The sequence below is a fragment of the Hypanus sabinus genome, chromosome 21 (genome assembly GCF_030144855.1).
Source record: "Hypanus sabinus isolate sHypSab1 chromosome 21, sHypSab1.hap1, whole genome shotgun sequence".
NCBI lineage: Eukaryota > Metazoa > Chordata > Chondrichthyes > Myliobatiformes > Dasyatidae > Hypanus > Hypanus sabinus.
The window spans coordinates 22,378,399-22,401,442 of NC_082726.1; positions in this window are offsets into that span (position 1 = coordinate 22,378,399).

Sequence of the window (23,044 nt, forward strand, 5' to 3'; positions counted from 1 at the left end):
GGAAGAAAGAAATTCAGGAGGAGCACCAGAGGGAGGTGATAGGCAGGTAAGGAGATAAGGTGAAAGAGAGAAATGGGAATGGGGAACAGTGAGGGTGGGACATCACAGTGTTACGTACCCGTGACACGTGACTGGTGTTGAAGCTCTACTGGACTTGAGGTAGTGGTCTTGTGATGGTGGAGTGACGTCATTTTCCCGCCAGTAGAGGTCATGTGACAGGTTTCTTTTACCGGGTATAAAAGGAGGACCCCTCCCTGTGAGGAGGGGAAGTTCGTGGCTAGATTTGCCATTTTGACTTAATGCTACTGCGTGGTCTAATATTATGACGCAGTTTGGTTGAAAGATGGAGTTTTATTTAATGCCTAAAGTTTAAAAGGTCATTGCCGGCAGTTTCTTTGTAATACTGTCAGTTAAAAATCAGTGAAGATCCGAATTCAGGAGCTAAAAGATCGAGGAAAGTTGATTTCGACGGAGAAACAGGTTCGACCTTGTTTGATCCTCATTCGGAAGGAATTTGTTGGCTGTGTCTGTGTTAACCCCTGCAAATAATAGCAGAAAGGGTTTCGGTACAGTTTTGTAAAGGAAAGGTCAGTGCCTTTAAGCCGTTTCATTTCCATCTTCGTAAATTCTCCGTGGGAAAAGTATAGTTCGACTGGGAACCGCAACAACACGACGTGAAAGAGAATTTAAATCGTCTAAAAAGTCTCTCCTTTAAAGGACTAAGCATTTTGAACTTTTGCAGTACTACTTTGAAGAACTGTTTTTGCAACATTGCTTTAAGCTGCCGCACAGCAGCTGACTTCCAGTTATGTTAGTGATTTGTTTACTTTTGGGGGTTTGTTTTTCAGTGTTTAATAAATGTTTTATTTGTTATAAAAACCCCTGCCTCACTTATATATTTATTGTTGCTGAATCCGTAACAACAGGTAGTTCGAGAAATCGATGTTAGTGCCATCGGGTTGAAGGCTACCCAGACGGAGTATCAGGTGTTGCTTCTCTAACCTAAGTGCAGCCTCATCGCGACAGGAGAGAAGGCCATGAAGAGACATGTTGGAATAGGAATGGGAAGTGGAATTAAAATGGGTGGCCACTGGGAGATCCCACTTTTTCTGGCTAATGGAGCGTAGGTACTTGGTTAAGTGGTTTTCCAATCTATATCAGGTCTCACCGATATACAGGAGGCCATACCAGGTGCACCAGGTACAGTAGATGACCCTGACAGAAGTATCATCTCACCTGGAAGGACTGTTTAGGGCCCTGAATGGTAGTGAGGAAGGAGGTGTAGGGGCAGGTGTAGCACTTATACCACTTGCAAGGATAAGTGCCAGGAGTGAGATCAGAGGGGAGGGATGAATGGATAGGGAAGTCACGTTGGGAGCGATTCCTGCAAAAGCAGAAAGTGAGGTGGGGGGTGGGGAGGGAAGATGTCCTTGGTGGTGACATCCCATTGGAGATGGCGGAAATTTCAAAGAATTGTCTATTGGACACAGAGGCTGGTGCGGTGGTCGGTGAAGACAGCAGGCACCCTATCCCTAGTGGGGAGGCAGGAGGATGGGGTGAGAACAGAAGTGAACAAAATGGAAGAGATGCAGGTGGCAGCAGTGTTGATGGTGGAGGAAGGAAAGCCCCTTTCTTTGAAGAAGAAGGATAGCTCCTAAACTCTGGAATGAAAAGCCTCATCCTGAGAGCAGGTGTGGGGGGGGACAGAGGAATTGAAAGAAGGGGATGGCATTTTCACAAGTAACAGGATGGGAAGAGGCATAGTCCAGGTAGCTATGAGAGTAAGTGGGTTTATAATAGACATCAGTAGATAAGCTGTTTCCAGAGATAGAGACAGAGAGATCAAGAAAGGGCAGGAATGTGTCGGAAATGGACCAGGTAAATTTGAGGGCAGGGTGAAAGTTGGTGGCAAAGTTGTTGAAGTCAATGAGCTCTGCTTGGGTGCAGAAAGCAGCACCAATGTAGTCATAGATATACCACAGGAAAAGTTGGGGAGTGATACCAGTGTAGGCTTGGAACATAGACTATTCTACATAACCAATAGAAAGGCAGGCAGAGCTGAGACCCATGTGAATACCCATGGCTACCCCTTTGTTTGAAGGAAGTGGGAGGAGCCAAAGGAGAAATTATTGAGAGTGAGGACATTCCACTAGATGGAGGAGAGTGGTGTTGGAGGGGAACTGGTGGGTCTGGTGTCCAGAAAGAAACAGAACTTTGAGGCCTTCCTGGTGGGGGATGGAGGTGTATAGGGACTGGACATCCACAGTGAAAGTAAGATGATTTGGGCCAGGGAGCTTGAAATCATTGTAAAGATCAGAAATGTGGGAAGTATCACAGATGGAGGTAGGAAAGCACTAAACCAGGGCGGATAAAACTGAATCAAGGTATGCAGATATACGTTCGGAGGGGCAGGAACAAGATGAAACAATGGGTCTGCCTGGGCAGGCAGGTTTGTAGATCTTGGCTAGGAGGTAGAAACGGGAGGTGCGGGCAAGGGAAAGTGGATGGAAGATCCCCAGAGTTAATAATGTCTGTAATGGTGTGGGAGACAATGACTTGATGGTCCTTAGTGGGGTCCTGTTCGAGGGGTAAGTAAGTGGAGGTGTTCAACAGTTGTCGCCAGGCTCAGCAAGGTAAAGATCGTTCTGTTAGCAGATTGTATTTACAGCAGATACAATCTCAATCACTCTCCACTCTGCTCTGGAGCACCTAAACAACCGCAAAACAGACATTAGGTTGCTGTTTACCAATTACAGCTCAGTGTTCAACACCATCATTTCCTCAGTACTAATCATCAAGCTTCAAAACATGCCCTGTGTACCTCCCACTGCAACTGTATCCTTGACGTATTATCGGGAGACCTTAGTCAGTGTGGATTGGTGGTACCATCTCCTTCTTGCTGACAATCAAGACTTGGTTAAGGGAAGCTCTACTCATTCTATGGTCAAGATCGTATGGCTAAGCACAGCTAAGATGCCATCTGTAAATTTACTGATGACACCATTGTTGAATTCCAGATGGCAAAGAGGGGGAGTTCAAGAGTGAGATAGATCACTCAACATCAGCAAGACCAAGGAATTGATTGTGGACTTCAGGAAGGGGAATTTGGGAGAACGTGTATGAGTCCTCATTAAGACATCAGTGGTGGAAAGGGCAAGCAGCTTCAAGCTCCTGGAGGTCAACATCTCAGAGGATCTATCCCAGGCCTAACACATTGATGTAATTACAAAGAAGGTATGCCAGGAAATCTACTTCATTAGGAGTTTGTGTAGATTTGGTATGTCTCCAAAGACTCTTACAAATTTCTACAGATGTACAGTGGTTTAAGAGCCTGATGGCTGAGTGGTAATAACTGTTCCTGAGCCTGGATTCTGAGGTTCTGAGGCTCGTATACCTTCTTATGGATGGCAGCAGCAAGAAGAAAGCATGGCATGGATAGTGTGAGACCTTCATGATGGATGCTACTTTCCTGCAACAGAGTTCCATGTAACATAGATACACCCAATGATGCAGCAGGCTTTACCTGTGATGGACTGGACTGTATCCAGTACTTTTTGTCCGCTTTTCCATTCAAAGGCATTCGTGTTTCCATGCCATGTCATGATGCAATGAGTCAATATTCTCTCCACCACACATCTATAAGTATTTGTCAAAGTTTTAGATAACGTCGAATTTTGCAAACTTCTGAGAAAGCAGAGGCGATGGTGTCCTTTCTTCATATTGGCACTTTTGAGCTGGACTCAAAACAGATCCTCTAAAAAGATAACAATCCGTGCTCTTGTTAGCAGTGAAGGATGAAGATAATGATACACGCTCTCTGCTTGATAAAGCTGCAGCAGCTGTGAGAATGAGAAAGATCTTGTCCTATATGGGATTAATTCCAGTTGTCTCTTCCCCTCCTGGTGCTTCTAAGTCGATGCATTTCTTCAACCTGTAATCTAAAACTTTAGCAACCTTCCAGAGATGCACAGTGGCGAGTGTCCAAAGTAGCTGAATCACAGCACGGTATGAAAACACTAATGCTCAAGAATGGAGAAGTCTGCAGATAGTGGTGAATACAGCCTAGTCTAGCACAGGCAAAGCCCTCTTCACCACTGAGCACATTTGTAAAGAGCGCTGATGCAAGAAAGAAGCATCCATCTTCAATGATCCAGGTTACGCTCTCTTCTCGCTACTATCATGCGACTGGAGGTTCAGGAGCTTTGGGTCCCACGCCACCAGTTATCAAACTAAAATGATCAGGTTCTTGAACCGGCATGGATAACTCAACTCTGGACTGATTCCACAACCTACAAGTCTTAAGGATTTTGCAACTTGTTCTCAGAATTGTTTCTTTATAATTGCACAATTGCACAATTTGTCTTCTTTTGCACATTGATTATTTATCAGTCTTTGTTTATGTGTAGCTTTTCATGAAAGCTATTGTATTTCTTTATTTTCCTGTAAATGCCTGCAAGAAAATGTATCTCAAACTAGTATGTGGTGACATAAATTTACTTTGGCTTTCCTCAGCTGGGAACTGTGTCCTCCATTTGCTGCAATGTCAGCTGCTCTGCTCTCCTCCCCCTTTCAGTTCTCTAACGTTCAGCTTCCACACCGCAATCTCAGAATCTCAGCTGGTGATCAGAGGGCCTCCAGAGCAAGATACACCAGATATTAAACCTGATTCTGATTCTGCAAAGCTAGCAAAGTGAAGGAAAAAAAAGATACAGGCACTTCTGTCCACTACCTTTTCAAAGCCAAAGTTCCCTGGATCCAGTTCCACTACTGTTGGTAAGGAGTTAGTATGTTCTCCCCATCATCATGTATGTTTCCTCTGGTGCTCACAAGACACATGGGTTAGTAACTCAATTGATTACATACATGGGTGTAATTGGATGAAGTGGGCTCGTTGGCTGTTATTGTGCTGTAATAAATAATTAAAATAAATAATTTATCAAATGAAAAAGTTGAGTTTATTGGCATATGCACAAGTAAACTATTGAATACATGGCCTATATGATGGAGCTGGGTGCTGGTTTCCTGTGACAATACCTCATGTAGGTACCATCGATTGTGAGGAAGGCTGTGGCTGTGATGCATTGGAATGAACCTCTCTGCAGATGGTGTACAATAGGATGGTTGGAGGCTCTTAGCGTGTCCTATTATTTAGTTGGCCAATTATTGGCTTGCAGCATGAAAAAGAGCCGTTTCTCCATCCTGTCTTGTTTTATGCATCTCTAGACAGGAGTCAGCAATTTTGACACTGTTATCTTTCATTCTCATGTGTATTGCTAAACTATTAACCTTGAGGCCCATTGCCATGATAAGATTGACCTCTGCCAGTTAAATAATTATCTTATCTTGTGGTTGCAACTGTCTAAGCTTGTCAGAGCAAATACGGCTGCTGTCAAAGAAAAGATTAAAGATTAACTTTATTTGTCACATGCACATCGAAGCATAAGGGAAACGTGTCATTTGCTTTAATGACCAATATAATTCAAGGATATACTGGGGTGGGGGGACAGTCTGTAAGTGTCACCATGCTTCTGGCACCAAATTAGCATGACCACATATTACTAACTCTAATCCTAACCCACATGTCTTTGGTATATAAGAGGGAACTGGAGCTCCTGGAGGAAAGTCGCATAGTCACAGGGAGAACGTAGCAGGAATTGAACCCCAATTGCTGATTGCTGGTGATGTATAGTATTGTACTAACTGCTATGCTACCATGTCAGTACGCTCGGAGGAAACTAACCATACTCATGCTGGGAACATACGAACTTACAGAGGTGGGAACTGAAATCCTGATCGGCGATCGCTGGTGCTGTAAAGTTAGTGTCAAATGACAACCCTATCAGTCACGTGACTTCTCTAAGATGCTCTTAATGGTTTGTAAAACTGTTCCTGAATCATGTGGAATGGCAGCAGCATATTAAAATTAACTGTTTTTGCCTGAAGATTTGATTACAACTGTTATTTGATCTGTGTGGATTCCTGAGAAAGTATCGTAGCCAGCTTCTGTCAAGCTTTTCTTTCGGGAGACCCAGAGGATCTCCAGCTCTCTTTGAGACATGGGACCGTTCTCCTAGTACATAGCTTATTGAACGGGATTTGCAGGTCACTTTGAAAGCTGGAGCTCCTTCCATCTTCCCTGCAGTCTCTGCCTCTTCCTCTGAACTCTGTGTTGTTTTCATGTGGAAGCCTTAAAAGCTGTGTCATAAAGAACCAAACAGTAATATACTGGCCCTTTGTCCCAACTTGTCCATGTTGACCAAAGTACCCACCTAAGGTAGTCCCATTTACTGACCATTGGCACATACCCCTCAGAACATTTCCTGTCGGTATTCTTACCCAAGTGCTATTGTACCTGCCTGAATTGCTTTCTCTGTCAGATCGTTCTGTATACCCAAGTCCTCTGCAAGCCCCTCAGGTTGATTTTTCCAATATTAACTTAAATCTATGCCCTCTGGTTGCTAATGTAACCCCCTGGGTCGCCTCAGGCTCGCTCAGCTCGTTCCCGTCTAGGGAGAGCAGCCTTCAGCCCCGCCAAACTGGGTAATCAGCTGGTGTGGATGCTGTGTGATGTCCCCACCTCACCCAAAAACAGACAGTACACCATACGCGATTAAATGAGTACAATTTATAACGGTTACTATAAGTAAGTGATTAATAATGATACAGTATATATGAAGAAAAAAATAAAGAAAAGGCGCCAAACTTAACAAAGTCCAAACCACTTCGCGCACAACCGTTGGAGCTCAATTACTGAAGTCTTCTGGCCACCATTCGATCCCCTCCGAACTTCTCGACTCACAGCTCAGGACCCTCCGAATGGTCAACCAAGCACATCTAACTTCATCCGCCCTCCTCGGAGTACCTCCTGGCCTCGGACCCCCGCTTGGGGTCCGTTCCTCGCCCAGCTTACAGCATTGCGTCCTCTCTCTCAACGCCCTCGCGCCGTTCTGCCCAAAAGCCCGTCAACAATCGCTTACAGACTCAGAAGAAAGAACAACATTAATCCCCATTTGGTTTACAAAGGAATACAATTCTCGTTATCAGTAAATTTTAACCCAAACAAGCTTCCAGCACTCTCTCGCAACAAAGAAGCATTCCTGCTAGTTAACAAAACAAAGAAGCCCTTTTGATTACATACACAGTAACAAAGAAAAAAGAAGAAACCCCCTTTACACTGGTTTTCTTTCTTGGGGAAGATGATTATGTACATCGATGCTACGTTCTTCATGATTGTATACAACTTTATCAGTTCCCCTTCCCTGAGATTTGTTTGGTCCCTGTGGGAACTGTGGACGTCCCACTCTGGCACCTCTTTCTGGACCACGAAAGCATCCTTTCAGTGGCAACTTCAGCCAGTTTAGCATTTTACTTTTGCGCACTAAATGCAGGAGAGAGCCCCCCACCTTCAGGTAATGGGATATGAAAGTCCAGGCCAATGTATGTCAGAGGGATCCAGAGACCTTCTAGGACACCATAGGAAAAGCTTGACGGGAAGTTGCTACTGCAGCTTCCTTCAAGTATCCCTGCACTGTGGGACAATGGTGATAATCATTTTAGTTCCTCATCAGAGGTGAAAGGATGTCCTGCGCATCAGTGTCTCTCAGGTGCAGGTTTGAGATCCTCCCTGTAATTGTTTAAATGTGGTTTACATTCTTTAAGTGAATTATCACTCTTCAGGAAGTACAGAGATGCTATTAAAATAATTGTGGCAGGGATTCGTTCATCAATGTGCTATATTCAGTTCAGAACGAGGTATGAAAGGACCTTGTCTTTGTCTGTCCTCTGCTGTCAGATTATTGGCAAACTTGGTTTAAATTGGAGAGCTTTATTCTGTAGCCTCCTTACATAAATCATCTCTTAAAGAGAGAACCTTATTCATGCCTGCCTGCACCAGTAAAATTTGGAAGATGACACCGCATCTTTTGAACTGGGACTTTCCCTGTCAGTCTCAGTATTCCTCCTGCTGCTGCTATTACCAGGTGTGCCTCAAGGCCTTCAGACCCTAAGAATCTGCCTTCTGGTATTCTTCTGGTATTGGCCGCAGTTCAAGTTTTTCAAAGCTGAGAAAAGAACATGCCCTAACTGAAGACTGCCTTGTTTTGTTCCAACATGCAGTAAAGAGCCAGCCAAAAACAAGGGACAAAATCACATCCTTAAGAGGCTTGAGATGTTTTCCACTACTGTCGGGTGGAACATTGAATATAAGAGCTAAAATAGCATGTTATAGGGTGTTAGTGAGACTGCACTGCGAATACAATATGCAGTTCTGGTCACCTGGGTATTGTTATGCTGAGTGTCATATGTGTACATTTTATTCCAAATCCATACTTTAGCACAGCACCTAACTTTATTGTTTATGTAATTCTTTATCCTTCGTCATTGTGGAATGTTGTCTCTGTTGCATATCGTGCCCTGACCAACACACCAGGGAAAATTCCCTGTCAAATTTAAATATATAGGCAAACAAAGTGAGCAATTTCAAGTTCCTTGGCGTCAACATCTCTGAGGATCTCACCTGGACAGAACATATTGACGCAGCTACAAAGAAGGCATGGCAGTAGCTACGTTACATTTGGAGTTTGAAAAAATCTGGGATGTCACCTGAAACAATCATAAATTTCTACAGTTGTACCGTGGTGAGAATTCTCTCTGGCTGCATCACCATCTGGTATCAGGAGGGGGTACTGCACAAGACCAAAATAAGCTGCAGAGCTGTAAACTTAGTCAGCTCCATCATGGGAACTAGCCTCCATAGTATCCAGGATATCTTCAAGGAGTTATGTCTCAAAAAGACAGTGTCCATCATTAAAGACCGCCATCACCCAGGTCATGCCTTGTTCTCATTGCTACCATTGTGAGGGAAAGCACTCACTCAATCATTCAGGAACAGCTTGTTCCCCTCGGCCGTCTGACTTCTGTCTGAATAGATATTGAACCCATGAACACTACCTCACAGTTTTTTAATATCTATTTTTACACTACTTATTTAATCTAAATATTATTATCTATTGCATTGTATTGCTGCTGCAAAGTCAACAAATTTCACGACAGGTGCCTGTGATATTAAATCTGATTCTGATTCCTTGATTCTTGATCCTTGGAAGAGGGCAGAAAAGATTCACAAGTATGTTGCTGGGAATGAGAGGCTTTAGTAATAAAGAAAGTTGGTATGCTGGGGCTGTTTTCTCTAGATTGCAGGAGACAGAGGGATGATCTTAAAAGGTTAGAAGAATTGTGAGTGGCGTAGATAAAGAAGATGGCCGTAGACTTTTTCCCAGGCTAAGCTGTTCTAAAACTGGTGGGCATAGGTTTAAGATGAGAGGGGAAAGGGATCGGAGGGGTGTGTTGTATCTTTTGAGGGTGGTGGGGATATGGAAATGGGCTGCCAGAGGAGGTGGTAGATGCAGGTACAATTTCAATGTTTAAAGGGCATCTGGGCAGGTAATGGGAAAGGAAGAGCAGAAAAATGGGATTCATGTAGATGGGTGTGACTGTCAGCAGGCGGGCTGTAAGGACTCATTTCTGTGGTGTTTGGTTCCTTGATAATGTGGAACCATGGGAACATAGTGTTTAGCATAATGCTACTACTGCATCAGCAACCACGGTTTCAATTCCCGCTGCTGCCCATAAGCAGTTTGTACGTTCTCTCCATGACCATGTGGGTTTCCTCCGGATGCTTCCGTTTCCTCCCGCATTCCGGAGACGTATGGGTTAGTAGCTTCATCGGTCACATGGGTACAATTGGGCAGCACAGGCTTGTTGGGCCAGAAGGGCCTGTTATCGTGCTGTCTCTTAAAAAGAAGGCGTTAGAGATCTGCTGCATCTGCTTGGAAAGATCCTGTGGCAAGTAAAATGAGCAGCAATATCACCTTGATCTCCATGGAGTCAAGTTCAACAACAGCAACCTGGTTTTGATTCTGACCTCCGGGACTGGTTGTGTGCGATTTCTGTGCTCCCCCAGGTATCTGAGTAATACACACAAAGTGCTGGAGGAACTCAGCAGGTCAGGCAGCATCTATGGAGGTGAATAAACAGTTGATGCTTTGGGCTGAGACCCTTCATTGGACTGAAAACAAGGGGGCAGAAGGCAGAATCAGGCGTCAAAGTACATTTATTTAAACCTACTACTCTGTGACCTTACAGTTTTGAATCAAACAATGGGGCAGGAAGTCCTTGATAGAAGCCTCTTGTCTTTATCTTATTTCCTGGCCAATATTCTCTTCCCCCTCCCCAAGGGACAGAAGATACAAAAACCGGAAGGCACATAACACCAGGCTGAAGGACAGCTTCTGCCCCTTTGTTATCAGACTCTTGTGCGGTAAGAAGGACTGTTGACCTCAGATTCTACCTCTCTATGATCCTGTAGTTTACTGTTTGCCTACTCTGCACTCTTTTTGTAGCTTTTACACTGAGGTGAGGGGCAACTTTTTCCACATTGGTGGTGGAAGTAGTTGAGCCAGTTACAATACTAGAATTTAAAAGTTATTTGGATAACTGCATAGATTGCAAAGTCAGAGGGTTGCTTGCCAGACATGGGCAAATGGGACCAGTTTAAGAGGTCACCTTGCTTGGCATGGGCGAGTTGGGCTGAAGGACACGCTTCTCTGCTGCATTGCTCTGTAAGTTATTCCTGTTGTAGGTGTGAGAACCAAGGGAGAGTTTCATGGATGAGTGATAGAAAATAGATAACAGGCAAATAAGTGGAGGAATGGGACGCATGGGAATGACCTGAGAGCCAGTATTGGCTTAAAGGGCTGAATGGTCTCTTCAAGAACGGCATCAGATATTTAAATTGTGATCAGTCATGGCTTAATTAAGTCAAACGCAAGGGGTGTCCAACCTGTTGCTGTTCCAATGTCCCTAAATGCTTGAGACATTGATGCAAAATCCAGGACATTCTGTTGCTGTCCTGCAGAATAATGGGCTTTGTGTGTGAAGTTATATCTGTGAAATCTGAGATAGCAGCTCTGTGGACCATGTGATGCAGATGGGCATGTAAACGCCTATTCTCACGCTGCAACGCGATGTGGTTACTATGTCTTAGGCAGACACTAGAATCGGCTGTGTGTTGAGTGATAAAGCCTCAAGGTCTTCAGCAGATAAGAACATGTGTGAATATTGGAGGTTAGTTGGAAAAAAAGAGACAGGAAACAAAAGAATAAACCAGACAGTTCATTGGTTTCTGTCTAATCTTTTTATCATCTGAGTTGAGTTGACTTTACTTTTTATTATCTATCTTTCTATATGTATCTGTATATCTTTAGTTTACTCACCTGTATGCCTACTTTTCCACCAGCAAGCAATAGCCATAGAACATAGTACAGCAAAGGAAGAGACCTTTCTGTTCTGACCATAATGCCAATATGAACTAATGCTATCTGCCTGCACATGGTCTGTTTACTTGCATTCCCTGCCTGTGCCTAAATGCCTCTTAACTGTTGCAGTCATATCCGCTTCTACCACCTCCTGTAGTAACTCTTTCCAGGCACCTACCAGTCTATATGTGAAATTTACAAAAAACTTGCCTTGTAAATCTCTTTAAACTTTTCCCCTTTGAATTAAACTCAAAGCCTCTAGTACTTGACATTTCCAACCTGGGAAAAAAGACTCTGACTATCTACCCTACACCTCTCAATTATGATATTTGACAGCTGGTTGCATCAACTACTGTTGTTAGCTGGGTAACACATGCAATCAATAAGTTAAGCTTTTTTGATATTCTGCCCATCTTAGGGTAGAATACTCTGATGTCTCTTATTAAAGCAGAATATCTACCCTATTAGGTTATGTTGGTTGCAAACGACACATTTCACTCAGTGCTTAGATATGCTTGTGATAAATAAACAAATCTGAATTTGGGTCTGAGTCTTATTACTTGCTTAACTAAGAAGCAATAAAGAGAGAACTCTAAGGATACAATGCCAGCTATCATATCCCTTGCCTCTAACCAATTTTAAAAACAGAACATTGAAGTAAAATACTAAACAAAATTTTAGGAACTTTTGTTACAGAAACTGAGCATTCTCACTGGGTTGATCTCCAGACTGAAAAGTTTTACTCATAACTATACAGAAAGTGGATTCAGGAGGAGGAGTTTGTTTAGCCAGAGGATGGTGAATTACTAGAATCTGCTGCCACAGAAGGCTGCGGAGGCCAAGTCATCAGCTGTATTTAAAGCAGAGCTTGATAGGTTCTTGATTAGTAAGGGTGTCCAAGGTTACGGGGAGAAGGGAGGAGAATGGGGTTGAGAAGGATAATAAATCAGTCATGATTGAATGGTGTAGCAGCCTTGATGGGCTGAATGGTGTGGTCCTATGTCTGATGGCAACCAGGTTAGTGAATTAATTGATCAGGAAACAGTTAAAGGCACGAGAGACCCAGCCACAAAGTCAGTATCAGAAGAAAGCAATGATTACAAATTAAGCTATCATAAATAGTTCAAAACTGGATGGACTGACAAGTCAATGAAGACATCGATGTTATTTGAAGTAAAAGAGAAACGTCTTTACCTAGTGAACCAAAGGACTGGGGATGGTGCAGGCAGTGACATCAAGGTAGAATGGTGGAGCCAGCTCAGAGGGTTCCTAGGTCCTATAGTTTTAAGTTCTTGCTTTTTGCAGAAACTGGTCCACTCAAATGAATGAAGCAGCATGAGAGGGACCAGCAGTGGCTGAAAAGGGGCCAGACATAGGATATCCAGGTCCTCCATCTGGTGGTGAGTCCAGAGGACCTCTATGCTGCCTGGAGACAGAAGATCCTGCTGATGTTGAGTAACACCCACAAAATGCTGGAGAAACTCAGCTGGTCAGGTTTCTATAGGAAAGAACAAGTGTTTCTGTCCAAGAACCTTCATCATGCCATTTTATTATTACTGTATTTTAATTCTGTGCTGCCGTGTGTGGGAGCAGTAAGCCAGAATGCATTGATGCTCAGATTGTAGCAGGCTGCTAGTCATGTAAAGCAACCATCACATAATCAGTCCTCCTCTGCCTTCTCCATTAGTGCAAGAGATCCCTTGGCACCAGTCTAAAGAAGAACATGTGACTTTTCTGGAAGCCTGATCAATACTTATTCTTGATGCAAAACCACCCAAACATATACAATCCATTGACAACGCCGTGGCAGTTGGTCAAAACGCCGGTGGTGATCAATCAGCGTACAGGGGCAATATACCTGGTTGAATGATACCACAGCTACAACCTCTCATTCAATGTCTGAAAACTAAATAACTGATTATGTTCTTCAGGAAGGGGAAGGAGGCATTGAACTTGACATCTGCGGAGTTTGCTTTTTCTTCAATGATCACATGGGTGTCCTTGGATACTCCAGCTCTCCTCCACGTTCCCAGCACATCTGGGTTGGTAGGTTGATTAGCCACTACAAATTACACTTGAGTATATGGTTGGAAGGAGAATGAGGGGGAGGTTTTTGGGCATGTATGAGAGAACATGAACAGGGGAACTGGAAATGGGAAATGGGATTATAATCTCAATAGGTTCTGCAGATGTTGGAAATCTTGTGCAACACACACACACACACACACACACACACACACACACACATAAAATGCTGAAGGAACTCAGCAAGTTAACCAGCATCTACGGAGAGGAACTTACAGTCAATGTTTCGGGTCAAGACCCTTCATCAGGACTAATAAAGCTATTTCTTCACCTACCCCTCAATAATACAATACTACATAAAATTCTAAGCTCATCAGTATGCTGATGCACATGGTTCACTCTTCACCAGCATGAAACTTAAACTGCTTAATCTCCTCTCCAGATGCTGCCTGATTTGTTGATATCCTCCAGCATTTTGTGTATGTTACTAGGGGAATGAGATTGATTGGATTGTTCTGATGAAGACTCACTGGACAAATAACCTTCTTCTATGATAAAGGCAAACGTGTGAAAACCTGGACGACATGTCTCATCCCAAAATATCAACTGACCACTTCCCTGCGCAGATACTGCCTGATTAAATAAGTTCCTCCAGCAGTTTGCTTGTGACTCCAGGTTCCAGCCTCCTTAGTCACTTGTGCTTCCCCAAGGAAGTCTTTTTTTTAAATTTAGCCTCTAAGGGATGATTTTGTCATTGTTTCACTATGCATTCTATTTGAAAAACAAAAGGCAAACACCTGGCTCTTCAACATTTCCAAAGTCATGACACAGTATTAAATAACTCAGCAAGTGACAATGAAATTGTCTTGCAATCCACAGAACCTGCCGAATTACCACAGTGTAGTCTTAAAGAGGGAGTGTTCCTCAGAAATGAGGATACCCGTTGGATTGATTGCCTATTATGGCCAACACCACAATCTACTGAAAGGAACTTTGGCAAATGTTTGTATTGGATTAGGAAGGTCAGTGATCTGCACTTTCAAACTAAATGTCTGAATGTTTGTATCAAAACAACCAAATTGTTTTTACATTTATTTGAAATAAAGCTTTTCACTTTTGATTGCAAGTCTCCTAGGATAATTGGAAATGTATTGTTTTGAAAATGAGATGCGCGCTCTGCTAGGTTCTGGAAAATGACAGCTATAATTAACATGAGAGTACGAAGGCTCCAGATTTACACATTCTATAGGTCCTGTTGTGCAACACCACCACAAGGAAGCTAGATGGGACTAGTCCAGAGAGCTAACTAATAATTCTCAGTCTAATCATGATGAGCTGGTATTCAATAGATAACTATGCCATTTATCAAACAAAGTATCAGGATCGTAATCAGAATCAGATTTATTATCACTGACATAATTTGTGAACTTTATTGTTTTGTTTTCTCTTTGTTGCTAAGAGTTTGATTTCATCGGCTGTGCAATTGATATCTATTAACTTCAACTGATGTCAGAGATAAAGTTGTGAGTTTATTATTGAGCTTCCTCTTGGCTCAAACTTCCTCAAGAATGTTGACCACTCTGGAGACCTTGTTGTCTTTCAGTTGTGGTAAGACCATAAGACATAGGAGCAGAATTAGGCTAGATGGCCCATCAAGTCTGATCCTCTATTCCATCACGGCTGAGTTATTATCCCTCTCAACCCTATTTTTCTGCCTTCTCCCTGTAACCCTGAAGAAACTATCAATCGCCATTTTAAATATACCCAAGCAACGTGCACAAAATGCTGGAGGAATTCAGCAGGCCAGCAGCATCTATGGGAAAGAGTACATTTGGCATTTCAGGCTGAGACCCTTCATTAGGCTTGCTTTTAAATATATCCAATTTGGCTTCCACAGCCATCTGTGGCAATGAATTCCACAGCTTCACCACTCTTTGGTTAAGCAAATTCCTCATCACCTCAGTTCTAAGTGGATGTCCCCCTATTCTGAGGCTTTCCCCTCAGGTCCTAGACTCCCTTACTATAGGAACCATCTTATTATCCACTCTATCTAGGTCTTTATGAATATTTGAGCCTTAATGCAATTAAAAGTTCATGGAGGTGGAGGGAATGGTCCAGTTAGAGGTGGTAGCAAGACTGGACCAGATATTTGTTGTGGAATGGAATCAAGTAATGTTTGAGGAGTTCTTCCAAGCGTCCGTTCCAAAGGTTGGTCCCTTCATCCTGATCAAAATAAGTTACGTCTGTTCCTCAGCCACAGGTGACATTAACAATGCTGAGGAATCTGTGCACTTCATAATCATCAGTCAGTTTCTTGCCCTCTGGTGCATTTTCCACTCACAGTCCGGCTCTACCAAACCTATTGATAAAGTTTTAAGGGAATTGGAGAGTCTCAGATTCTTGTAAATAATGATTAAGATTGAGTTTGTGTATTCTGGTATGAGAATGGCTGCAGTTGGTGCAGCTGTTGTCTCCTGACTTTTCACACCTTTTGATTTCGTCTTTAAATTTCAACTTTGGGTTCAGTACCAACTATGGCTAGGTCCACACTACACCAGATAAATCTGTAATCAAAGCTTTTTCTCCTTTTTTTAATCCTCTGTCCACACTAAAACGGTGTTTTCATCCCCCGAAACCGGAAAATTTCAGATATGTTCTCCAGGGTGTGTAAATTTGAAAACGCCGGATTGGCTGAAGCAGTGTGGATGGGGTAACCAGAGGAATTTAAAAACGCTGTCATGACATGGTGGAACAGATGGCACCATTTCATTGTTATCTTGAACGCACCCTAACAATTTCAGAACAGACAGCAACAAGACTGAAGCCAGAAGAGTTAGAAATGTACTCACCAAATACTTTCACCCATAACTTACTGAATAAATAAGTATACTCACTTTGCCCTGTTTTCTGTCCTTGCTCGTATGAAGGTGGTTTACCTATTTATGCATGTACTTCTCTGGCAATAGATGTGTAACAGCCTAATGTAACATTGTATGGAAATACAAGATAATACTGATGCAGACATGTTTTATACATTTAACAAGGGGCTTTATTAATGCAACAGAGATCGTCAGTTTTTCAATCTTCGTCGTCAGCCGGGTCATATTGTCTGTGAACTCCCTGTCGGTTGCCTCCATACGCTCCAGTATTTGTTTTTTTACTTTAAAGTCCTCCTGTGTGAGAGCCAACAGTTGACCATCATTTTAAGTTTTTCTAGTTTGTAACTGCACAAACGGCGCAGCAAGTCTTTCATGGCAAGATTCAGCACCAAACATGTCGCTTGTTTTTGGTAGATGCGTCCTGTGCATGTGCAGTAGGAGGAGATTCACCAAAATATCCATTTTAACGTGGATGGAGATATTTTTTAAAATGCATAGTGTGGATGCCTAACATTTTTATGCAAAACTGGCGTTTTTAAAATTATCCGGTCTAGTGTGGATGTAGCCTATGTCTGTAACTGCAGTATGTTCGAATAATGTCTCACAACTGCTTCTTTGAGTGAAAAGAAGGATTATAAATTTACAAAACCCACAAGAAGATGTCTCCTAGCTTTTCACACCTTTTGGTTTCGACAAAAGGTGGAGATAAGGCAGGACATTCTTTGCATTTCTTTCTTAATTTTGGTGAAGTCTCTTATTTAGGCTATGTCCACACTACACTGGATAAATCTGTAACCAAAGCTTTTTCTCTTCGTTTTTACCCTCCATCCACATTAAAACGGCATTTTCGTCCCCCGAAACCGGAGCTTTTCAGAAATGCTCTCCAGGGTGTGTATTTTTGAAAACGCCATTTGGGCAGATCAGTGTGGACAGGGTAACCAAAGAAATCCGAAAACACTGTTTGATGGCAGCGTGCCATTTTATTGTTTTCTTGAACATAGCCTAACAATTTCAGAACAGATGGCAATGAGACTGAAGCCAGAAGAGCTAGAAATGTGCTCACCAAATACTTTGACCCATAACTTACTGAGTAAATAAGTATACTCACTGCCCCGTTTTCTGTCCTTGAAGGTGGTTTACCTATTTATGCAAGTACTTCTCTGACAATAGATGTGTAACAGCCTAATATAACATTGTATGGAAATACAAGATAATACTGATGCAGACATGTTTTATACATTTAACAAGGGGCTTTATAAATGCAACAGAGATTGTCAGTTTTTCAATGATTGTCGTCAGCCGGGTCATACTTCCCGTAAACTCCCTGTCAGTTGCCTCCATACGCTTCAGTATTTTTTTTTGTTTTAAGTCCTCCTGCGTGAGAGCTAACAGCTGCCCGTTGTTTAAGTTTTTCTAATCTGTAACTAAACTGTTTTTCATGGCGAGATTTGACACCAAACATATCGCTTGTTTTTGGTAGATGCGTCCTGCACATGCGCAGTAGGAGGAGATTCGCCAAAATCTCCGTTTCAGTGTGGACAGAGATATTTTTTAAAACACATAGTGTGGATACCTACCGTTTTTACGCAAAACCGGCGGTTACAAAATTATCCGGTCTAGTGTGGACGTAGCCTAAATTTTAAAGTTCTACTCTAATTGAGTAGCTCAGAATGTCTATGGATCTGACTGTTCTTTTGTATTGAGATGTTAAAAGGATCAATTTGTCCTGCTGACTCCTTGTCTCACTTGCAGGATGTAACAAAAGGATTAACAATCTATACCCTGTTTTCTTACCTCTGCCTGATGTGATTAAATATTCTTTGTCAAGTATGTTTATCTCTGTTTTAGGTGATTAAGTGGCCTTTGTCTCAGACTATCACTGTTAATGGCATTCGTGACAAAGATGGTATAAAAATCTCTGTATCTCTGTCCTTAGACAGAGAGACTTTGAGTGTCTGATTCTCTGTGGGTGCAGGTGGAATGCTCTCTCTCGTAGCTTGCTACTAATAAAGGTGGAAAAGAATCAACTGTGTTACTTGTTTCATTACATCAGGTTGATCACCGTTGGCAGTATGATTTGTGTTTTCAAGATGGCACGTGCAAATACTTTGTTGGCACACATGCATGCAAAGTCACCCCTTGATTCTTTAAACTCAATCCATGATTAAAAAAAAGATAGATAATGATTATCTTTACCTCCCACATGAGGCAGCAATTGATTGTACACAACTTGAGAGCAGTGAAATGTTTTCACAGGAAATGTCTCATAGCTGTTTGGCGTCAGCTAGATTGTTGTGACAACACATGATGTTAGATGTTACGCTTTGAAATTCTTGCAGACTTGGTGTACGCATCAGTATTTAAATAGTAAATGGTTGCATTTAGAATTTGTTATTTTTCAATTGTCTTTTAAAAAGATCAATATTTATACATTTTGGACAGGTTTTCTAAAGCACTTAATCTATTTTAATCTATTTTATAATTATTGATACTGTTATTAGGCAATGATAGTCTCTGTTCAAAATCACCGTGACACATGTGAATTTTTTAGAAGATTAACATCAGTTTGGGCCCATACTCTCAAAAAAGGTTCACCACCTCTGATTTAGATCAACATTTTCAGTTGTATTTCAGCCTTCAGGTGCCTGCAGGGCTGTGGCTTTGCCTTTTCTCAGAACTGAAGATACCTATTGCATTGCCTTTTATGGCTAGCACTGCAGTCTCCTGAAATGAGCATTGATGTATGCATGTATTGAGTTAAGAAGGTCAGAGATCTACCATTTTAGACTAAACGTTTCAATGTTTGCATCAAAACAACCAAATAGTCTTTACATTTATTATCTCTTATTTCATGACCAGTCTTTTCATTGAATTTTGGATGGCTTCCCAATTCTAAAACAAAATTGCCCTTGCAATAACTAGATCTTGGTCATTCTCAACAGACCATTTGTTGTACTTCCTGGCAGGGAATCAAAGAACTTCAGAGGTTGAAATCGTGTTGGATGTTAGAGCAGTCCAGACACTTTGGACACTCAGCAGATCCTGTCGGCTGGAAGACATCAAGTCGAAAAGAGCTATGTAGCTGGACCCTGAGATTGATTTAGTTTGGAGCAACATTCCATTGCAGTTGCAGTTGCTGTTTTAGGGCCAGGCTACAGAATGGATTGGGATGTGATCAATACAACAATCATTGGTACTTGCCTTAGCCTGGTTGATGCCACATCAGTGTGGTTCCTTGTTCAGATAGTAATGTTATCTAACAGATGTTAGTTATTGGGCTTGTGGTACTGAGGTCTTATGCATGCCCCACTGATAAAACGATGTGTTGGCTATGACACGACAATACTCTGAGCATTTCATTTGGAGAAGAATGTTGTATTTAATTCTTGCTGTATCCTCTTTACTGATCATACCTTGACTGGATGTGGTCTAGTTTCTAACCCTTGTGTAAAGATATTGAGTGGATTGGTTTCCTCGTCTGAGATGTGGAGAAGGACTTTCAAGGCCAGAGTTGACGATGTATACAGCTCCTAGCATTGGGTGTTATGTACCAAATAACTACAATATGCAAGTTCTGTGTTAGAATGAGCTAGAGGGTTATAATATCTTTGCTTATAATAATACAATATCAGAAGAAATTCTTAGCCAACCAATATGCTGGTGTGTACACGGTTGTTAAAGCATGAGTCAACAGTTTCCAACAATGAATATCTGTGTGTCTGTCTCATGATAGATTGGCTCTCATCTGCTGATGTTGTACAAATGATAGCTCCTTAAACAATTTGTCTTTGTCTGAAAGGAGGTTCTATGAATGTGTTCCTCAAATGTTCTTGCAGCTGATTATCTGTCAGTTGCAGCCCTGTAAATGATGTAATTTTCATGAATACAAGAATATTCCTGTTTCTCTAAGGCTTGCTTTTGTGTTCTTGTTCTGAAAAATTGCTTTGATGAATCTCAGTGCAAGGAGCTAAGGATTCTGTTCATGTCTTGAAGGTCATCCCACAACCCTATCACCTTTCTTTAGAAGGTAAGGAGGAATTTCTTTAGCCCAAGGATGGTGAATCTGTGGAAATCATTGCCGCAGATAGCTGTGGAGGTTAGCTGTTTGGGTATATTTAAAGTGGAGGCTGGTTAGTTAGGGTGTCAAAGGTTATGGGGAGAAGGTAGGAGACTGGAGTAGAGAGGGATAATAAATTGGCCATGATGGAATGGTGGAGCAGACACAATGGATCAAATGGCCCAATTCTGCTATGTCTTATGGTTTTATGATCTTCACACTAGTCTATGCTTATATCAAAATTTGAATCATCACTGTTATTATTGTACAGGATGCATTCCGTTCCTGTTCTCCATCTGAAGTTGCACCTTCCAGGTGATAATCTTCATAACTCCATCCAAACATTCTTTTTGTAATCCATTGTTTTATTACATCTAGTTAGATACAGTATAAAGCTTGTTTTGCATATTGTTCATACTGATTAAATCATGACACAGTACATTGAGCTAGAATAGGTAAAACAATAACAATGCAGAATAAAGTGACCCCTGGAGTTTTCTAAATACTTAGGTCCTGGCTGCTTTGCCCGAACTTAAGTCATTGCTGAATAGTAACCTTCTGACTGATTCTAACACAGAACTAGCATACCATTGTCATTTCAATGTATATACCCAAAATTGGAAACTATGGATGTGATCAAGAAGGACTTCTGCTCTGATTGGCCCACATCCCAGAGGGTGTCAAGTTGATCCAATGGGTAATTTCAATGGAAAGATCAGAAAATAGGCTGCACTCTGTACTTTGATAATAAATTTACTTCAAAAACTCTGAGAGATGGTGGTGAAAAATTGTTAGAAGCACAATGGACATAATCTTTACTGTGCTTTAACCCTGGGAAGGTACATAATCAACCACAATACCCCATTTACTTTACACCATCCTTTTACTCTGTCTTTCGAGAAATACAGTCGAGCTTCCTCTTTATTACCCAGGAAAATACATCTCCATCTTGTGTCTGTTGCATAATAGCATGCGAGATGTGACTTAACCACTGGCTCAATAATAGACAGAAGCTGTAGTCAAGAACAGGAGTGGTGTCAAGAACAGCTATGTCATCATCCCATCAGCACTCTCAATCTTTTTTTCCACATGTGGAGTGGGTCAAATTGGAAACAATTTAAGCTTTGTCATCTTCATTGCAAAACCAAGTTGACCAGAACATCAGTCATCGTGCAATAATTGATAATGTTTGTGTCTGGGCAGGTTTGTAGGCCAGACTGCAGATTATTGTTAACCAGAACTTAGCAGGTCGGGTAGATCTGGAGGAAGAGAAACAGAATTAATGTTTTAGGTTGAAGACCTCTTGTTAGAACCAGGACAGCAATAAAAGAAACTTGGGAAGAGAGGGAATAAGGCTTTGATGGGGTAAGACTGGGATGGTCATAGGGTTAAGTGCTTAAGAGGGGATCTGGCCAATCAGTGAATGGGAGAGTTAGAGAGATAGAATACATTGAAAGGAGTGTAGGAATTGTGAAAGTAAGAGAGAAATGACATGCCTGGCAGACCAGCCTGGGCACGTCTTCCAGCCCCAGTGGAAAGAAAAGGAGAAAGAACAACAAACTAAAGAAATATCAAAGATGGATGACAGATACAGACAGAAATCAAGCTATCTGAAGTTGGAGTGTTCATCAGTTACCTGAGTTATCTTTGTTTGCAAGTTATCTGAAGTTAGAATGAGTACAGAAACTATACTACAGTGGACAGTATATAAAATTAAATACATATATTTTCTATTGTAGTTTATAGCTTTGTTGTAATTCAATTAAATAAGTAATGTAAAAGAGAGCCAAAAATATTGAATTAGTGTTCATGAGCTGGTTCATTGTCCATTCAGAAATCTGATGGCAGAGGGAAGGGCTGTTCCTAAAACATTGAGGGTGCACCTTCAGGCTCCTGTATCTCCTCTCTGATGGTAGCAACGGGAAGAGTGAATGTCCTGGGTGAAGGAAGTCCTTCATGATGGATGCCACCTTTTTGAGGTACCACTTTTACACTCATGCACTGAAGAATGACAGTAAACAATCTTGAATCATTATCAGATTCAGAAAGATGCAACGTGCCCAGAGGGACGATGAGGTGTTTTTCCTCAATCTTATGCTGGGTCACATTGTTACAGTCCGGGAGGGTACATTTTTTTTTGATTAGCTTTATCTGACACACGTACGTCGAAACATCGAAACAAATGGGAATGCGTCAACGACCAACACAGTCCGATGATGAGCTGGGGGCAGCCCACGCATGTCACCACACTTCCAGTGCCAGCAATTTACTAACCGTAAGCCATTTGTCGTTGAAATGTGGGTGGAAACTGGAGCACCCAGAGGAAACCCAAGCACAGTGCGGGGTTGTAAACTCCTCACAGGCAGTGGTATGAATTGAACCCCGATCATGATAGCTGTCACTGTAAAGCTTTATACCAACCACTATGCTACCATGTTATCACTTCAGCTGGAGAGCCTTTATCAGGACTGGAAAGAAAGGTGGAAAAATTCAGAATAAGAGGGTGGGGAAGGTGGGATGAGCAGCATCTGCTGGAGGGGGGAGGAGTGGGTGTGTTTGGAGGGAATTGTCAATGATTCTTGTTAAAACTCACTATCAGACTGACAGTCCTTTCTCCCCCACAGATGCTGCTGGACGTGATGCATTTCTCCAGCAGATTGTCTGACGCTTTAGATTCTAGCACCTGCCATCTCTTGAGTGTTAAAAATACATGAATTTTCAATTATAAAGTCATTTGATAGAGGTGTACAAGATGATAAGAGGCATAA